Genomic DNA, 18704 nt, shown 5'->3' on the forward strand with positions numbered 1-18704 from the left:
TGGAAGATTTTTAATCACAGTTTCAATTTCATTACTTGTAATTGGTCTGTTCATATCTTCTATTTCTTCCTGGTTCAGTCATGGAAGGTTGTACTTTTCTAAGAATTTGTCCATTTCTTCCAGGTTGTCCATTTTATTCGCATGTAGCTGCTTATAGTAGTGTCTTATAATCCTTTGTATTTCTGTGGTGTCCATTGTATCTTCTCCTTTTTCATTTCTAATTTTATTGATTTGAGTCCTCTCCCTTTTCTTCTTGATGAGTCTGGCCAAAGGTTTATCAGTTTTGTTTATCTTCTCAAAGAATCAGCTTTTAGTTTCATTGATCTTTGCTGTTGTTTTCTTCAGTTCTATTTTATTTATTTTTTCTTAATCTTTAAGATTTCTTTCCCTCTACTATTTTTTTTTTTCTTCTTCTTTCTCTAGTTGCTTTAGATGTAAGTTTAGGTCGTTTATTTCAGATTTTTCTTGTTTCTTGAGATAGGGTTGTATTGCTGTAACTTCCCTCTTAGAACTGCTTTTGCTGCATCCCATAGGTTGTGGGTCATCATGTTTTCATTGTCATTTGTTTCTAGGTATTTTTTTTGATTTCCTCTTTGATTTCGTCAGTGATCTCTTGGTTATTTAGTAGAGTATTGTTTAGCCTCCATGGGTTTGTGTTCTTTACAGTTTTTTTTCCTTTAATTGATTTCTAATCTCATAACATTGTGGTCAGAAAAGATGTTTGATATGATTTCAATTTTCTCTAAATATACCAAGGCTTGATTTGTGACCCAAGATGTGATCTATCCTGGAGAATGTTCCATGTGCACTTGAGAAGAAAGTGTATTCTGCTGCTTTTGGATGGAATGCCCTATAAGTATCAATTAAGTCTATTTGGTCTAATGTGTCACTTAAGGTTTGTATTTCCTTATAACTTTTCTGTCTGGATGTTCTGTCCATTGGTGTAAGTGGAGTGTTAAAGTCCCTCACTATTATTGTGTTACTGTCAATTTCCCCTTTTATGGCTGTTTGCATTTGCCTTATATATTGAAGTGCTCCTATGTTGGGTACATAAATATTTACAATTGTTATATCTTCTACTTGGATTGATCCTTTGATCCTAATGTAGTGTACTTCCTGGTGTCTTGTAATAGTCTCTATTTTAGAGTCTATTTTGTCTGATATGAGTATCGCTACCCCAGCTTTCTTTTGATATCCCTTTGCACGGAATATCTTTTTCATCCCCTCACTTTCAGTCGGTATCTGTCCTTAGGTCTGAAGTGGGTCTCTTGTAGCCAGCATATATACGGGTCTTGTTTGTGTATCCATTCAGCCAATCTGTGTGTTTTGGTTGGAGCATTTAATCCAATTACATTTAAGGTAATTATCATTATGTATGCTTCTATTACCGTGTTCTTAATTGTTCTGGGTTTGTTTTTGTAGGTCTTTTTCTTCTCTTGTGTTTCCTCCCTAGAGAAGTTCCTTTAGCATTTGTTGTAAAGCTGGTTTGGTGGTGCTGATTCTCTTAGCTTTTGCTTGTCTGTAAAGCTTTTGATTTCTCTGTCAAATCTGAATGAGAGCCTTGCTGGGTAGAGTAATCTTGGTTGTAGGTTTTTCCCTTTCATCACTTTAAATATGTCCTGCCACTCCCTTCTGGCATGCAGAGTTTCTGCCGAAAAATCAGCTGATAACATTATGGGGTTTCCCTTTTATGTTATTTGTTTGCTTTTTTCTTGCTTCTCTTAATATTTTTTCTTTGTATTTAATTTTTGTTAGTTTGATTAATATGTGTCTTGGCATGTTTCTCCTTGGGTTTATCCTGTATGGGACTCTCTGCGCTTCCTGGACTTGATTGACTATTTCCTCTTCCATGTTAGGGAAGCTTTCAACTATAACCTCTTCAAATATTTTCTCGTATCCTTTCCCTTTCTCTTCTTCTTCTCGGACCCCCATAATTAGAATGGTGGTTCATTTATGTTTTCCCGGAGGTCTCTGAGACTGTCCTCATTTCTTTTCTTTCTTTTTTCTTTATTCTGTTCCTCGGCAGTTATTTCCACCATTCTATCTTCCAGCTCACTTATCCGTTCTTCCGCCTCAGTTATTCTGCTATTGATTCCTTCTAGTGTATTTTTCATTTCAGTTATTTCGTTGTTCATCACTGATTATTTGTTCTTTAGTTTTTCTAGCTCCTTGTTAAACGTTTCTTGTACCTTCTCGATCCATGCCTCCATTCTGTTTCTGGGATCTTGGATCATCTTTACTATCATTACTCTGAAGTATTTTTCACATAGATTGCCTATTTCCTCTTCATTTATTTGGTCTTCTGGATTTTTACCTTGCTCCTTCATCTGCAACATATTTCTCTATCGTCTCATTTTGTCTAACTTACTGTGTTTGTGGTCTCCATTCCACGGGCTGCAGGGTCGTAGTTCCTCTTGCTTCTGTCTTCTGTCCCCTGGTGGGTGAGGTTGGTCCAGGGGCTTGTGTAGCCTTCCTGATGAAGTTCCAGGTGAGAGGATCCCAGGAGCACCACAGGACAGGATGCCAGGAGGCAGGACCACCAGGGAAGTGACAGCAACCCCTGCTGTGGGAGGGTCCCAGGCCCAGGATTTCCAGGGGTGGCTCCAGGTCTCCTCAGCCATTAAGATTTTTAATTGATGTAAATTTCGTTTGAACACTAAAACAATGTTTTTCATAAAAAGATGTTTAAAAACAGGAGACTATCATATTTTATAAACAACATATACCAGTGTTTGTCACATTAAGAACACTTTTACTATATAATATTAATATTTAATATTGCTAAAATATTGGTAGGAAATGTGATACTGATGAGCTTGTTTTAGTATTCAGGTGATTCTTCGAGGGCCACAATAATTCATAATTTTCAATAGTTACGGTTACATGATTGATTACAGTTACCTAAAAGATCGAGGAGAATATTGGAATCAATCTTCTAAAGTATATTTTTACCTAAGTTTTATCTTAAATACTCTTTATATTCCATAGGGAAGTTAATTTTCTCCTATAGCTTCTTTAATTTTATGTCAAACTAAATCTTTACTAATTTCTGGGATGGGATTTTTTTAAAAAGTAAGTGGGCACTTACCCATCCAGTAACCTGGTTGTAACATGTATCTGCCTACATATTTAAATTCTAAATCCTTGAATTAATGATTTAGTATGATAATTATAACAATATTATGTTTAATTCCTTTTTTTTTTTACATTCTTCTTGCCTAAAATTGAGCAAAAGAAAGTGGATGGAGAAAAAACTCTTAACGGTGATAATTATTCTTCTTCATATAAATTTCCACAAATCTTGGGCAAATCCACAATACCCTGTAATGCTTCTACTTTCTCTAATCAACCGTCTCTTTTAATCTTCAAGAATGATATTTTATATCTTAATTCTTTGCAAAACTCCAATATTACATTTGATGCATGATTTTACTTTGTATTTCAATGAAAAAATATAAGCAAACAAATCTTAATGCTCACCCTTTACTTTTCTTTCTAATAAATCTCTACTGATGAATTAAGTTTAGTCACTTTAAATGTCAACATAATTTATAACAGTTTATTGAGAGATAATTCACATACAGTATTATTTACCAACTTAAATTGGATAATTCAGTGGTTTATGTTAAAAAAGTTGTGCAACCATCATCAATCATCCATCAATCAACCATCAATTTTAGAAAACTTTTACCTTCCCAAAAAGAAACTTTATGCCCGTTAGTAATCACTCCCCATTATTCCTTAGTCTTCTGAGTTCTAGACAACAACTACTATACTTTCTCTATAGGCATATTTTGTACACAGCATATGAATGGAATCATATAATATGTGGCCTTTTTTATCTGGCTTTTATGACTTCTTTCACTTAGCATAATGCTTTCAAGATTTGTCCATATTGTAACATGATATTTATTATTATTCCTTTTTATGCCAAGTAGTATTCCATTCTATCAATATACCACATTTTATTTATCCGTTCATCAATTGATAAGAATTTGTCTTGTTTTCACATTTTGGCTATTATGAATAATGCTGCAAAGAACATCCATGTGCAAGTTTTTGTATGGACATATGCTATCATTTCTCTTGAATATATATCTGGGAGTGGGATTGTTAGGTAATAGTGTAACTCTGTTTTTAACATTTTGGGGAACTTTCAGAGTAAGGGGAACTTTGTTGAATTTCTTTACTTTAAATTCATTTTATATCATTAATTTCATATCTTTATTATCTTATTCCTTCATATTTTTCATTATTTTGCTGTTGGTTATTATTGATATGGATGTATACTTAATTCATTTTCAACTTTCTTTTCTGTAGTATATGCCTTTACATCTATAAATTTCTCTCTAAAATATACTTAACCACATCATCAAACTTTTATATGTTATATATTCATTATTGTTTAGTTCAAAATCTTTTCTAATTTCAAGTTATATCCTTTCCTTGACTAATGGGATGTTTGGGAATGGAATGCATAATTTTCAAACATATAGGGATTCTTCCAATTATCTTTGTGTCATTTTTTTTTCCAGATTTGCTAAAGAGATCATAATCTGTTCTGAATAATGAAAATTTTTTGAAATATATTGAATTTTTATATCTTGGAATATGGTCAATATTTGTTGATGTTCCATGTACACATGTAAAGTATACATATTCTGTCATTGATGTGTGTTCTATTTATTATTTTATTTTATTTTTCAATTACTTAATGGAATCCTATTCAAGGAAAAAATGACTTGCTATATTAGATTGAGAGTGTTGGAGCTCTGGATGTAGTGGCCTAAAGATACTATCAATATGGTAGTAATTGATAATTTGTGACCACCAGTTTGAATAATGAATGATTCCCCTAAAGGCTGGCACTGTATTGTATACCTTTGTACACCAACACCTTGTATTAAGTTCAGCACACAGTAGGAATTTGATTAGTAACTGTTAAGTTGAACTGAAATAACCATCTTCTGAAACTTAGCCTTTTATCACCAACTAACTTTTGAGCAAATACTTGGTATCAGGCACTATTTTAGATGTAGTATAATACATTTGTAGTAGGTTACAAATGTAGAAAACATAGTCCTATCCTCAAAAGTTCACAGCCTAGTAGAGGGGAAAGACAAATGTGTAGTAAAAATTGGATTTGGCAAGTGATATGCAGAGTTCTCAGCACTGACTTTACATTAGAATCACTTAAGTTAAAAAAGAAATCTCATGTCCAAGCTCTGCCCCAAACCATTTGAATCTGAATGTTTTGGAGTGGTTTGAGGCCATCAATATTTTGACATGTTCTACCAAGTAATCCTAATGAGTAGGAGATTGAGAAATACTGTGCTGAGGCAAGCAAGTTGATAAAAAAAGGTGTTCATAATAAAACCTAGTAGTTATTTGATTTTAGTAAGGTTAGTTTTGTTATTTGTATTGTTCAGGTATTTATACATGTAACACATTTATGTTTTGCTGTTCTAGTCTTATTGAGACTGGTCTCTTTGACTATTTAGTTCAATCAGTTTTGTTATTCCATGCATATAGATTTAAGCTCATAATATCATTCTTTGTCAGATTAGGTACTTTATCATTATGACTAATAGTCTTTAGAATACTACTTGCTTTAAAGCCTGCTATGGATGTACTAATATAATTATACCAATATTATTATTTTTAATGCTTGCAATGATGTGCCATTTTTTTTGAGCTTCCACTTTTCTATTATTTTGCCTTACAGTTTACTAATTTGGTCTTATATGTCTAAAGGGCTGTTATACCCATACATTAAGTTTTTTATTTCAGACATTATATCTTTGTTCCAGAATGTCCATTTGATTATTTTTGTAGTATCCAAAGATTAGTTAAAATTTTCAATTTTTTAATATATTTTTATTCTTTATTTTCTATTTTTATAGTTTCCTAATGTGTCTCAATATTTTTAACTTTCTTGAATATGTATATGAATTATTTTAACTATCACATAACCCTAATATCTGAATATCCCATGGCCTTGTTCTTTCTTTCCCTTTCTCTCTCTCTCCCTTTCTTCCTTTCTTTTTTTCTTTCTTTCCTTCTTTCTTTCTTTCTTTCTTTCTTTCTTTCTTTCTTTCTTTCTTTCTTTTTCTTCTTTCCTTCTTTCCTTCCTCCCTTCCTTCCTTCCTTTCTGTTTTTGTTTTCTCTTGCTTTTATTCGAACCATCTCTGTATCTCTAGTTGTGATTGTTTAAGTAACAGACAGCATATATGAAAAAGTATAGAGAAACTTTGTATCTCTCTGAATGACATTTTTCTTCTTGCAGTGAAGTCTTTCTACTCTTTCTGACCAGATATTAGGGTCGTGACAGGTCATCCTGACTGAATAAGCAGAGAGTGAGATGACTTGAAGCTAGTATTCAATTTCGTGAATGTTGGGTTTATTTTTTGTTCACCCTCACCCCTTGTATCAAACGTAAATTCTGAGTGTTAGCTATGTCTCCTCTTTCTCGGCAGCACTTAAATCTCAGTTGATAATATTTTGGCTATTATAAGAGCCTGCTGAAGACTCTCCTCAACTTCTTAGCATCTCTGCCACAGCTATAAATTAGGAAAGTGTTTCAAGGGTCAGTGTGGGTCCATGTCAATGAGCTTGTCATTCCCTTTCTCTGATTAATTGGTCCTACAAATCCTTGTCTTCTTGGTAGCAGCCTAGTGACACAAAATCATCTAATTTGCTATTACAGAAACTAGAAATTCTTATACTTTTTATATTGTCAATATTTTAAAAATTATATTCCCTGTAAGTGGAATAAAAGTCACCTTTTTTTTCTAAGTTTGATTCTAAAGATGAAAAAATATGAACACTTACAACATAAATATTACGTTACATATTATTTGTATTGTAGTATGGTTTGTATAGTTGGGCATTCTACCCTACATCACTAAGTTGATGTCTCTTGGAGTATATAATTTTTTTTAAGTTTTAAAATTTTATACCTTTAAGGAATGTAATCTTTTAATTATACACTTAATTAACTAATACATTCATTTATGTATGTATATATGCATTATGTATGTATGCATTTTTACTTTGGTGTCTTTATTTCTCTACCAGGGAAGAATTAGGATTGAAAAACAGATTATTTTTTAAATTTGTTGTTTTCACTTATATCTATCCTTTTCATTTTATTTCCTCTTCCTAGCCTGTTTTCCCCTTCCCTTGCCATTTTCCCTTCTATCTTTTAATCTTTACCTTCTTCTTCTCTTTGGCTTTATTTGTTTTGTTGTAACTAGTAATTAATTTTTGTGAATAGGGAAACATTTTTTAACATTGTAAAATAAAATCTAAGCAATGTCTATATATGCCTTAGAATTTGCTTAGATAAGTGTATACTAGTGATCACAAAAAAACATTATTTCTCTTACTGATTTTCAATCATCACTTGCCACTCTATTTTGAATTTATATATAGTGTCAAATATTCCTTCAAGAGAGATCATATTTTGATTATATTTATGTTTGACTCAAAAACAGTCTGAAATTTCATCTCTTTGAATCTGTTATCTGGACTTTAAAAGGAGAGATTGTAAGAATAATCTTTAACTTTCCTTTAAGTTCTAAAATTAGTGTTGTCTCTTGGATTAACTATATACGTAAATTTCTTAAAATACACTTGCTATTCTTTCCATATGCTATAAGCAAGACTATCTCTGTCACTTGCTTCTTACCTGTATAGAGAAAATCCATACCAGAGTAATTGTAAAATTGACTAGATATGTGTATATGTGTGTGCATGTATCAACTAAAGACATAGCTCATCTATTAAACAAAAATATTAAAGCCAATGATTTCTTTATCTTAACATTTTCTTTTACTATACTGCAATGTTCAGGAAACAACAACATATATTTAGAATTTTGTAAGCATACATAACCCTGAGCACACTCATGCTTGGGATACTTCCATAGCTAAAACTCAATGAAAATAAGACAGGAAGGTAACATGATGAAGGAGTTTCAGTAGTCTGGTCACTAAATTGTGCCTTTCTGCAATAAGATAAATTATATTAATTATAATCCAAATATGGGAAAGTAGAGATGCCTGAACTAATTGCTAGAAGGACATAAGAAAGCAGCAATGTTGTGTATAGCTAACTAGGCTAGTGTTGGAGAATTGGTGTGTCTTTGCAATAGTACCTGCCATGAATATTACCTGAAGTCATTTAATTTGATGTATAAGGGGTTTTTTTAAAGTATTTTATTTCCCATTGAGATTTCTTTTTGAGATATTACCTAACTCGATCTATATATTAGGTACTAGATTTAACTTCTAAATTGCTATTGCTCTTTTCCAATATAAAATACACAGTAAATAAAATACACCCTTGATTCTTCTAAATATATTTAAACAATGTGTCAGACTCTGAGAACAATTTCAACATTGGGGCCTAAAAAATCCAGAGAAGACTTAAAATAAGTAAACTAATTTCCATGAGGATGTTTGATTAATATATTCACTTATATGCATGAGTTTTAATATATTTGTTAAACATTAATTGCATTTCTTAGATAATATATATAATTGCTGGAGATTTCTTGAAAATGCTTATACTGGTTTTAATTGCAAATGGCTTCAATAAAAAAGACAAATCTATCAGTAAACAAATTTCTAAATTTGAAGCATAAATATATTCTCCCACTGAACTCCAAGTTAACCAAGCTTATGTAGTTGTGCAGAAAACCCATAATACCAAACTTTTTGTGTTCCTACTGTCATAATTTTGTAGAAAACAATCTCAGAAGTGTAATAAGCAATCTTATATCTTAGTTAAATCACCCAGATGTTTTCTCTTATTATAATTTTTCCCCGGGTAGTAGGAAGAACACGTGGTTGGTTGTATGCTGGCACAAAGAGAAAGGAAAGGAAAGGATGAATTTTTTAAAAATTCTGTAAACTGTCCTCAGTCATTTTTCCAAGAGTCACAACTCTTCCAACAAGAACATGTTTCTTTCTAAGCTGTTTAATTCCACCAAATTCTATTTTAGTCTATTTCATATCTGGGCCTTTGCCACAAACACAAACTGTTCTTGGTCAGTGTGTTAAAACAATGATCCAGAAACAGTCTGTTTGTGTCAGTTTCGACTCGAAATATATTCTGTATTTCTTGTTAAACTGCCAACCCTGTGGTTTAAACTTGAAAAATGCAAGTTCTTTTTATAATATAGGAATATTTTATTTTTAAATATTTTTATTGACTTCTTTTTGCATCATTAAAAATCTGTTCAGTACCTAAAAGAAATTTATCTAAAAAGAGAGAATAAAATCTCACGTCTAAACACATATGTCATTTAAAATTATAAATAGCAAACATCATTGAAAATTTCCAAACTGTTCTAGCTAAATATGCTAAAAATATTGTGCTTGAGGTACATGAGCAAGTACATTTATCAGAAGTAAATGTTTTAGTGTAGAGTTATTTTGCATTATTGCTTAAGAAAATTTTGGAAAACAATATTTACTGCAAATATTTATTGCATATTATTTTTTTCCCTAAATTTCCTAATTGGCTGTCACATGAGAAGACAATTACTATTGATTTTTGTAGGTTGAGCTTGTATCCAGCATATGTGCTACATTATGTAATTAGTTTATTTGTTCATTCACTTTCTTCTCTAAGTAGGTAATTGTGTCACCTATAAATAAGGACAGTATTTTCTCCCTTTTTATCTTCATGACACTAATTCATTTTTCTTGCTGTATATTGTTATATGTAGACTATATCATTGTCCAGGATCAATAATTATCTATGTCCATTATTCTTGCAGTATAAAAAGACTTGCTCTCACCCTGTCTGAGTACTACATCTAGAGGTATCTTCAGTGTTCTGAGTCTGTGTATACTAGATAATATTTTATTATGCTCTCATAATGGAGATGAATATAATATTCTGGTTTCAGTTGTTTCCAAACAACACGTAGCACAGGACTCTGATTCCATAAAAAAACAAACAAGGTACCCCAATAGTTATACTGCTGTCTGCCTGGAAGCACTTTATAGACTGCAGCACAGTCAGAGGGAACCAATCAGAGCACTGAGCTTTGGAGACAGTATGAATATTGGAAAGGCTGAGGCAGCTGAAATTCATGGGACAGAGTAATAGAAAGAGCAGTTCATGAAAAGACAGAGCTCTGCAAATCCGCTAATGTAGTCCCTTGCCTCTGCTGGGACTATATATTAAATTGAAACTTCTCGAGACCAGCAAAGATATACAGAGGAGCTATAATCTAAACAATTCTAAAATGTCATGCAAGTTTCAGAGACATTCAAGTGCCAATGTGCAAGAATAAAGACACTCCTTGACATTTAGGAATGACCTCTAGAAGTATCAATATAGTAGTAGAAGAACTAAACTGGCCCTAGCATAAAGACTAAAATATTTATCTGTACCCACAAATATAAAAATGTCATAAATGTATCAAGCTAATCTTTAATAGCTTAATTGCCTGCCTAAGTATATTTCAAAACTTCTAAAAGTAAGACAACATAATCAGAAACTCAAAATTTGGCACTGTCTATATGCAGTAAGATTACTAGATATATACTAAAATCAGGATAATGCAATCCTAAGAGAAATATTAGTCAATAGAAACAATCTTGAAAAGATAGTGATGTTCAAATAAACAATCAACAATCAACATATGTTCAAGTATTTAAGAAAAAATACATGAAAAGTTAGGAGAGTAGTGTAAGACTTTTTAAAGGAAATTTAAAGATAGAAAACACAGTAAATTATATTTTAAAAATTACTAAATGGGCTAAGAAATATATTGAACACGGGAAATAAAAGAAGATATGAAGACACAGCCATGTAAACCATCCTAACATGAGCTTTCCAATATGATAGACTCAGTTCACCAAGCACCATTTCAAGTACTCAATAACCACACATGGTGTTGAGATGATGCTTTAGATACTGCATATTGTAAAACATTTCTATCATTTCAGAGAGTCCGACTGGAAAATGCTGATCTGCATTAAAGCACAGAGAGAGAATGTCCAAAATAAGTAAATGCATAAATAAAATCAGTCTCAGTGTCCCATAGGACAATATTAAGTAGTCTAACAGGCATGTAATCAGATCGCCAAAGGATGGTGATGAGCAGAAAAATATTTAAGATAGAATAGCCCAAAATACTCTAAATGTGATGAATATTGTAAACCACAGGTCTAAACTAGCAGCAAAATTCAAGCATGATAAACAGGACAGACATCTACCGCAAGGGACATCATAACCTAAATCAGTGAAAATTAATGTAGGAGAAAATTATAAAAACATTCAAACCTGAGAGAAAGAGAGAGGTTCATCGCCTACCAAAGAGAATTTAAAAAAAAAAGAAAAATCACAGTCTTCTCAACAAAAACCATGTTAGCCAGAACACAATAGAACGATATATTTAACCATTTCTTTAACAAGCTGATAAAAATGGGTTTGGGGGGGAACCCTGACAAACTAAAATTCTATACTGAAAAATCTTGCAGTAATAAAGCAAAAACAAACAAAATCAGATAAACAACAATGGAGGGGATTTTTCACCAGCAGACAAATACAGTATAAAACACAATTAAAAGAATTTCTTCAGGTCAAAGTAAAATGACAACATATGAAACAACTTAAAATAATAAAGTCACCAGAAATGGTAAGAATGTGGTAAATATAAAGACTTTATTTTTCCTTTATAAAATAATTACATTAAACAGATAACCATCATCTTAAAGTTATCTTTCTGTTCATAAATCCTATAACAGAGATAACATGAGCTTATTTGACTTTTTAAAACCTAGGTAGGATAAAAGTTGTCTGCCTGAATTATATTTAATATTGATAGCTCTAAAGACATATCTTTTAATTAAAACAATAAACTTAAACTAGCTTTTATTTACCAAATATTATGCTTGATCAGGCAAAATTGAAAAACATTTGTGTTAGTTTCCATATTTCTGAGAGTATACTTGATTTGACTTTTAAGACACTTAAATAGAGCTTTTGAACAAATGAACTTCGGTAGTTCCATCCAGAGGTAGAAAAACATCACACATCTGTAACATACATACATAGACACACATATACATACAGACAGAAACAGAGATCTATAGCTTTTACTTTAAGATTTTAGCCATGAGATGAGTATGATAATGCAAAATACACTAGTTTATAAAAGAACAATTGCATCCAAATTGTGTTTCTGGCAGACAGAATAAGTTAAGGTTACCTCTCACATGGCTAGAGCTTTTTACTTACATTTGTGAAATAAAATTTTAAGATCTTTCATAGTTCTTGTTTTCAAAATAGCCTCTTTTTTTTTTTTCCTTCTTATAAGAATTTCCTTGGTTCCTAGAGAAGACCAGGTAGAATATGTTGACCTAAAACAAATAGACTCCCAGATATTTCTCCAGCAAAGATGGGTTTATTTAAGATCAGTAGAGAATTGCAATTTGGTATCTGCAAGCATGGCAAGCAAATTCCTAGACGTCAAAGAAGGTGAACACTTTTATAGCAGAAAAGAAAGTTGGGAGGGCTATAGTAAACAGAATCCATGGCTTTTTATTGGCTGAGTTGTTGCCAGGAAAAAAGGGGAGTCTTTTTTCTCCCTGTTGAGCTCTGCTACCTTCACCGGGAGAGAGCTCTTCTGGTCTCCTGCCTCTACTTAATTGGGGTTTTTATAATATCTGCGAGCCTTTTGAGATGAATAGGGGAGATTTTGGAGTTGGTAAAAAGGATAGGTGGGCTTTGAATTGTTTCTATAACCACATTTCAGTTCTTGTAAAGACTCAATTTGTAAAACAAAAATAGTTGTTTTTAATTCCTCAAAGAAGCTGCTGCAACCTGAATGTTATGGAGAGGCTGACACACTCATCCAGGTACATTATCCTCAGTTTGCTTCTTTATATCAGGGAGAAAATCTTCAACTAAATGAAATTTAAAAGATTCCTGTGTTCTAGATTTAGAGCTATGTATCTTTAGAATGTTTTAGTAAATGTTTCCACAAAGGCTTCAGAAAAAAAAAAAACTTTTTTTTTCTTTTTGGGTGCATGCTTTGATTTTAGCTTAGGAGAGAAGGCCTAAAAACATGTTTCTTTCAGACCCTGAATTATCAGCTTCCAATCTGCCAACTTCTCACCACAGAGCTACTTAAAAAAAATTTTTTTTAATTAAAAAAAATGTTTTAAATATAGTGTCAGGTTTCAGCAAAGACAAACAGTAAATATTCCTGGCAATATCAAACTACCTCATGAATGCAAGAGTCATCCCCCAAAAGGGTGCAAAAATACTGCTCTCCCAATATCCAGAGCCACTCCCAAAGATAGCCCTCCAAAAGAAAGACTTATACAATTCCCCTGAGAGCTGGCAATAGTTAGTAGGACACTAGCAGCAAATGAAGTTTAACTCACATTTCTGTCTGGCCATATTTTTGGAGCCCTCAACCTTAAGGTTGCCAAGCAAAGTTCTCAGGGCACAAAATGAGACAAACAAGAAGGCAATGGCTGTCCCTGAGAGAGAAAAGATTAATGATCAATGGGTACCCAAAAGCAAATTCTCAAGTCACAATTCAAAGATCTAATTCATATATATATATATATATATATTTTTTTTTTTTTTCTTTCTGCCAATCTGATTTTGGGAAGGAAGGGACAAAGTGATATTTTAACTTCCTCTCTCAACCAAACACGATAGAAAGAAATCTGGGAGAGCTGCCTTTAGTAAGAATTCATACCCTTTGCTGACTTCTGCCAGTTTTCCCAGGATTCTATCTGCAGGCTCTGGAGTGGGATGTCCCAATGGGTCTCATCCTAGTCACCAGAAACTATTGAGGAGGAAAAATAATTTTCTCTCTACCTGTTATGGTGAGTTCTTGGCTTAGACCTCTTTTTCTTTAGGGCACATTGTAAATGGATAAGTTTATTTAAGTTAATGATTCTCCACTGTGGCTACTGTAATTCAAGATTTTCTTTGGTAAGATTAACCTGCTTGTTCAGCCTTAAAATTTTATTCACCTGAGGTCTCACATTGGACCCAGTCCAGCTTAAGTCGGACCCAGTCCAACTCTGGACCCAGTCTTGTTTCCAAGTGACACCCAGTCTGACTACAGTGATTTCCAGACTCAGTCTGGGGGGAAAAAAAAGATCAAATTTATAATGCAAAAACTGTGGAGCTAGGGACCAAGAGGGACTGACCCTCCACCTTCAGAGGCAGGGAGAAAGCGAACTAAAGGGGCTCAACTCAAACCTACACTGGTTGCTCATTGTTCCTCCCAGGGTGTCAGGGGTCTCCTTCGGTTTTCCTCTTCTAACTCCAGAACTGTTAAATGATTAACTGAGGCATATTAAAAATTTTAAGAGTTTATCTGAACAAAAATCGATTCAAATCCAGCAGCATCCAACCAAGCAGATAGAAAGGAGCTCTGAGGGGCTATACAAAATGAGATTTTTATAGCCAGAGGGGGCAAGAAAAAGGAAGTTATACTAGGCAAAGAAGAGTGTTGGTTATTTCAGGGTTGCTTTCCTTCAGGGGATGGTAGGCGTCTATCAAGCTGATTACCTAACTGCTGCTGACCAGGTGATTTCAGATTGACTGGTTTAAGATTTCATTTCTGGGGGAGCCAAAACTGTAATTAAATTAAGTATCGGTTTGGTGATGTGGGGTTTAGCATAAGCAACTCCATTTTGGACATGTCTTGTTTTTTAGCACTATTAACATTAATAAATAATCATAGGTTCAGCTAAAATGCTAATTACCATTTTTAGATTATTCAATTACCAGAAAGGACTTGCAAAGTATGATAATGACATTTCATTTTCATCTCCATAAATATCATCCTATTTTTAAAAGTCTGCAAATTTAAAATGGATACAATTATGATAGTCCAAATGTAAAATATAATTTTAATATGTATGATTGTGATTAACCTAAGCAAGTATTTTAAGTATTTCAGAAAGACATATTTTCACTTTTTCTTCATCAAGGGCAGAAGGATGCATTAATATTTCTCATTACATGCCAAATTTTCATCAATATACCACTTCCTCCTTTAAAAAATATATTTCCTTTATTCTATTTCCTGTTCCCACCCTGCCCATCCCCCACTATCCTAGGCAGTGATTCTAACGTATTTGATAGCTATGCTTTTGAGGGTATATGTTTTGGACAACATGTGTGGTTATTCTCTCTATATATCTTTTTTTTTTAATAATTTTTATTGGAGTATAGTTGCTTTACAACATTGTGTTAGTTTCTGCTGTAGAGCAAAGTGAAACAGCTATATGTATACATATATCCCCTCTTTTTTGGATTTCCTTCCCATTTAGGTCACCACAGAACAGTGAGTAGAGTTCCCTGTGCTATACAGTAGGTTCTCATTAGTTATCTATTTTACACATAGTAATATATTTATATATGTAAGTCCCAATTTCCCAATTCATCCTAACCCCTTCCCCCCTTAGTATTCATATGTTTGTTCTCTATGTCTGTGTGTCTATTTCTGCTTTGCAAATAAGCTCATCTGTATCATTTTTCTAAATTCCACATATAAGTGATATTATACGGTATTTGTTTTTCTCTTTCGACTTACTTCGGTCTGTATGACAGCCTCCAGATCTAACCACGTCTCTGCAAATGGCACAATTTCATTCCTTTTTTTGGCTGAGTAATATTCCATTCTATATATGTACCACATCTTCTTTATCCGTTCCTCTGTTGATGGACATTTAGGTTGCTTCCATGTCCTGGCTATTGTAAATAGTGCTGCAGTGAACATTGGGGTGCATGTATCTTTTTGAATTATGGTTTTCTCTGAGTATAGGCCCAGGAGTGAGATTGCTGGGTCATATGGTAGTTCTTTTTTTAGTTTTTTAAGGAATCTCTCTATGTATCTTTAATTTATATAAATGGAATCATGAAATGACTTCATTTTTTTAAATTCCTTTTTCCTCTCAGCTCAGTTTTATGTCCATCCATGTAGTTTGATGTCCATTACTTCAAGTTGCCAATCAGTATTTCACAGCATTATTCAAGAAAAAATTATTCATGATACTTGTTAAAGATGGTAAGGCAGACTTTATTCAAGGTGGGCTACTGTGATAGGTGTAGGGACCACTGCAATGGGTCTTGCAGTGTGGGAGAGAGATTTTGCTCAACTCCAAATACCAGGAAAAGGAATTTATAGTCAAGAGTCTATGAGTGAGGGTAAGTGGATGGAAAATTACTAAGAAGAGCAATCAGGGATAAAAGGGTGTTCTGGCTAAACTGACCTAACAAGACTCCTGCTGACAGCAGGATATCACCTGGAAAATGGGGCAGGATAAGGAACCCACTTAGATATTGAGGGTGATCAGATATGGAGGATGGAGGATTCTGGCTAAACTGACTTAGCATTATTCTTGCTAAAAATTGGACAATGCAGGGATGAACACAGAAGTCCAAAGTTGAAGCCTTGTTGAAAATGAGCTCAGAGGAGCCTGAGTAGAGTTTGATCAAGCATTCAAACATCAGGTGTGGCACCTAATTGATATACTAGTATAATTCATATACTAGGTGTGGACACCTTGGTAACCTCTATGAAAATAAATAAAGGAAAATCACATTTTAAAATGGAATCAGTGGTATGTGCTTGAGCTCTCAAGCACATACCACTTTCGCAGCATGCATAAGCAGCAGATAGAAGGAAGATAAGAATGTTCCTTTTCTTCTGGTATAAGGGAAGACATTGATCACGTGGGAATTTAATCCTCTGCTTTTAGCTGTAGCCTGCACCAATTAGAAACCTCTGCAACCTCAGACTCTTGCTCTTTTCCAGTGAACTTTTGTTCAAAACAACCCTCCCAATTTCCTCCTAAGACCTAATAAAAGGAATCCCCTACCCTTTGTTCTCTAGACTTGCCTGTGTTTCACTAGAGCTTGCCTAACCCAAATTGCAGGTCTCTGCTATTCCCGAATAAACCCATTTTGCTGGTAAAATAACTCACTATTTTATATCTGAGGTTGACACCTTCAATTTTATTTTAACACAAACAATACTACAATGAGCATTCACTGTTAACTTTTTAATATCTATATTTATTAATATTATTTTGAAAGCACACATGAGGTCTTTGAACCAAAGTAGATTATTATTTATGACTAATAATAGACACTTGGATTCCCTGAACACCAATTTTTATCCATGGGACAACACAATGAACGATAGATCTCACCCTACACATATGAGGTCCATATTTTAGGCAACGAACCCACAAATATATATATATATATTTTTTTGCTTACATGGGAGAAAGAGGCAGCTGTCAGCATTCACCCTCTGAGGCGGTTTTCCTTGGCAAAGTAGTAATAAGTTATCCTGGGTTCTTATTCTCACACTTTAGTATGTAAATAAATCTCTAAATGAGAGAGATTTAGCTTCTCTAGACTTACAACCCAGATGTCCATCCCTTTTGAAATGTAAATACCTATTAAGATAACTTCTGAATCCCTCCAGAGTTCTTGTTACTCAGCCATCCTTTGAGGTTACCCCGGTCCATAGTCTGGAACTCTTTTATTCCAGAGTATGGGAGCAATTAGATATATTATTAGAGAGACAAGTGGCTACAGATCAACTCTTTTCTTAGGTGAAATGCAAAATGTTTCTAGGAAGTGCAAACAGACCTTCTCTATCTTCATCATGTATCAATTCCTATGCCTCAGGAGGCTGAGACTTTATAAGAACACTGAGAAATCCAGAGAAGATTTATTTTTCCACATTCATGTATATGGAGTCTCATTGATCTTTTGGAAAATTTCTCTGGGCTATAATACATTCAGAAACTGGATTAGTGGAAATTAGGTTTGCTTTCTAAAATTGCAACACCAATCTACAGTTTTCCTCCACACCAAATCCATGGAATTTCTTGGCATTAACCACCTTTTAAACGCGAACCAATCTAATGTGTGCAGTCATTGTTATTGTAATTTTGTGTCTCTTTTATAAATGACTTTGAGCATCTCTTCATATGCTTGTTAGTCTTTTGACATTCCTTTTTATATCTTTTTTTCTACTTTTTTTTTTTTTTTTTTTTTTTTATTTATTTATTTATGGCTGTGTTGGGTCTTTGTTTCTGTGCGAGGGCTTACTCTAGTTGCGGCAAGCGGGGGCCACTCTTCATCGCAGTGCGCGGGCCTCTCACTATCGTGACCTCTCTTGTTGCGGAGCACAGGCTCCAGACACGCAGGCTCAGTAGTTGTGGCTCACGGGCCTAGTTGCTCCGCGGCATGTGGGATCTTCCCAGACCAGGGCTCGAACCCGTGTCCCCTGCATTAGCAGGCAGATTCTCAACCACTGCGCCACCAGGGAAGCCCTTTTTCTACTTTTTTGGATTCATCTCCTATTTGTTATTTCTCTGCCAACTTTGTCTATAGTATCCTTCAATGAACGGAAGTCTTCTTCGTAGTCTTCCTTTTTTTTTTTTTTTTTTTTGTAATATGCTGTGCTTTTGACTTTTTGCTTCAGACATTGTTAGCCACAAAAAATAGGCCCTAACAACATTCCCATATCTTATATTTAATAAACTTTATAGATTTTCTGTTCACATTTTCACTTAATTCATCTCTAGTATATGGAGCCATGTAAAGATTGCTTTATTTTTCTTTACCTATGAACTTGTATTTTCAAAATTTTCTGCTCAAAAATGTGAACTCCTCAATGTTATACATTA

General features: G+C 33.6%; 1 protein-coding gene across 9 annotated transcripts in view; it reads right to left on the reverse strand.

The window, feature by feature from the left end:
- LOC309661250 (bifunctional heparan sulfate N-deacetylase/N-sulfotransferase 4) overlaps positions 1–18048 on the reverse strand; it is an 823039-nt gene extending 804991 nt beyond the window's left edge. For 7 of the 9 annotated variants that reach the window (XM_082462797.1, XM_082462803.1, XM_082462802.1 and 4 more), the window contains exon 1: positions 12262–18048. The gene's annotated coding sequence lies outside the window, so the exon portion shown is untranslated. The remainder of the gene's footprint in view (positions 1–12261) is intronic. The other 2 variants (XM_082462799.1, XM_082462798.1) reach the window with 2 other exon arrangements.
- Positions 18049–18704: the final 656 nt, after the last annotated feature.

This window comes from Balaenoptera physalus (genome assembly GCF_965194825.1).
Source record: "Balaenoptera physalus genome assembly, chromosome: 5".
In the NCBI taxonomy this organism is placed as follows: Eukaryota; Metazoa; Chordata; class Mammalia; order Artiodactyla; family Balaenopteridae; genus Balaenoptera; species Balaenoptera physalus.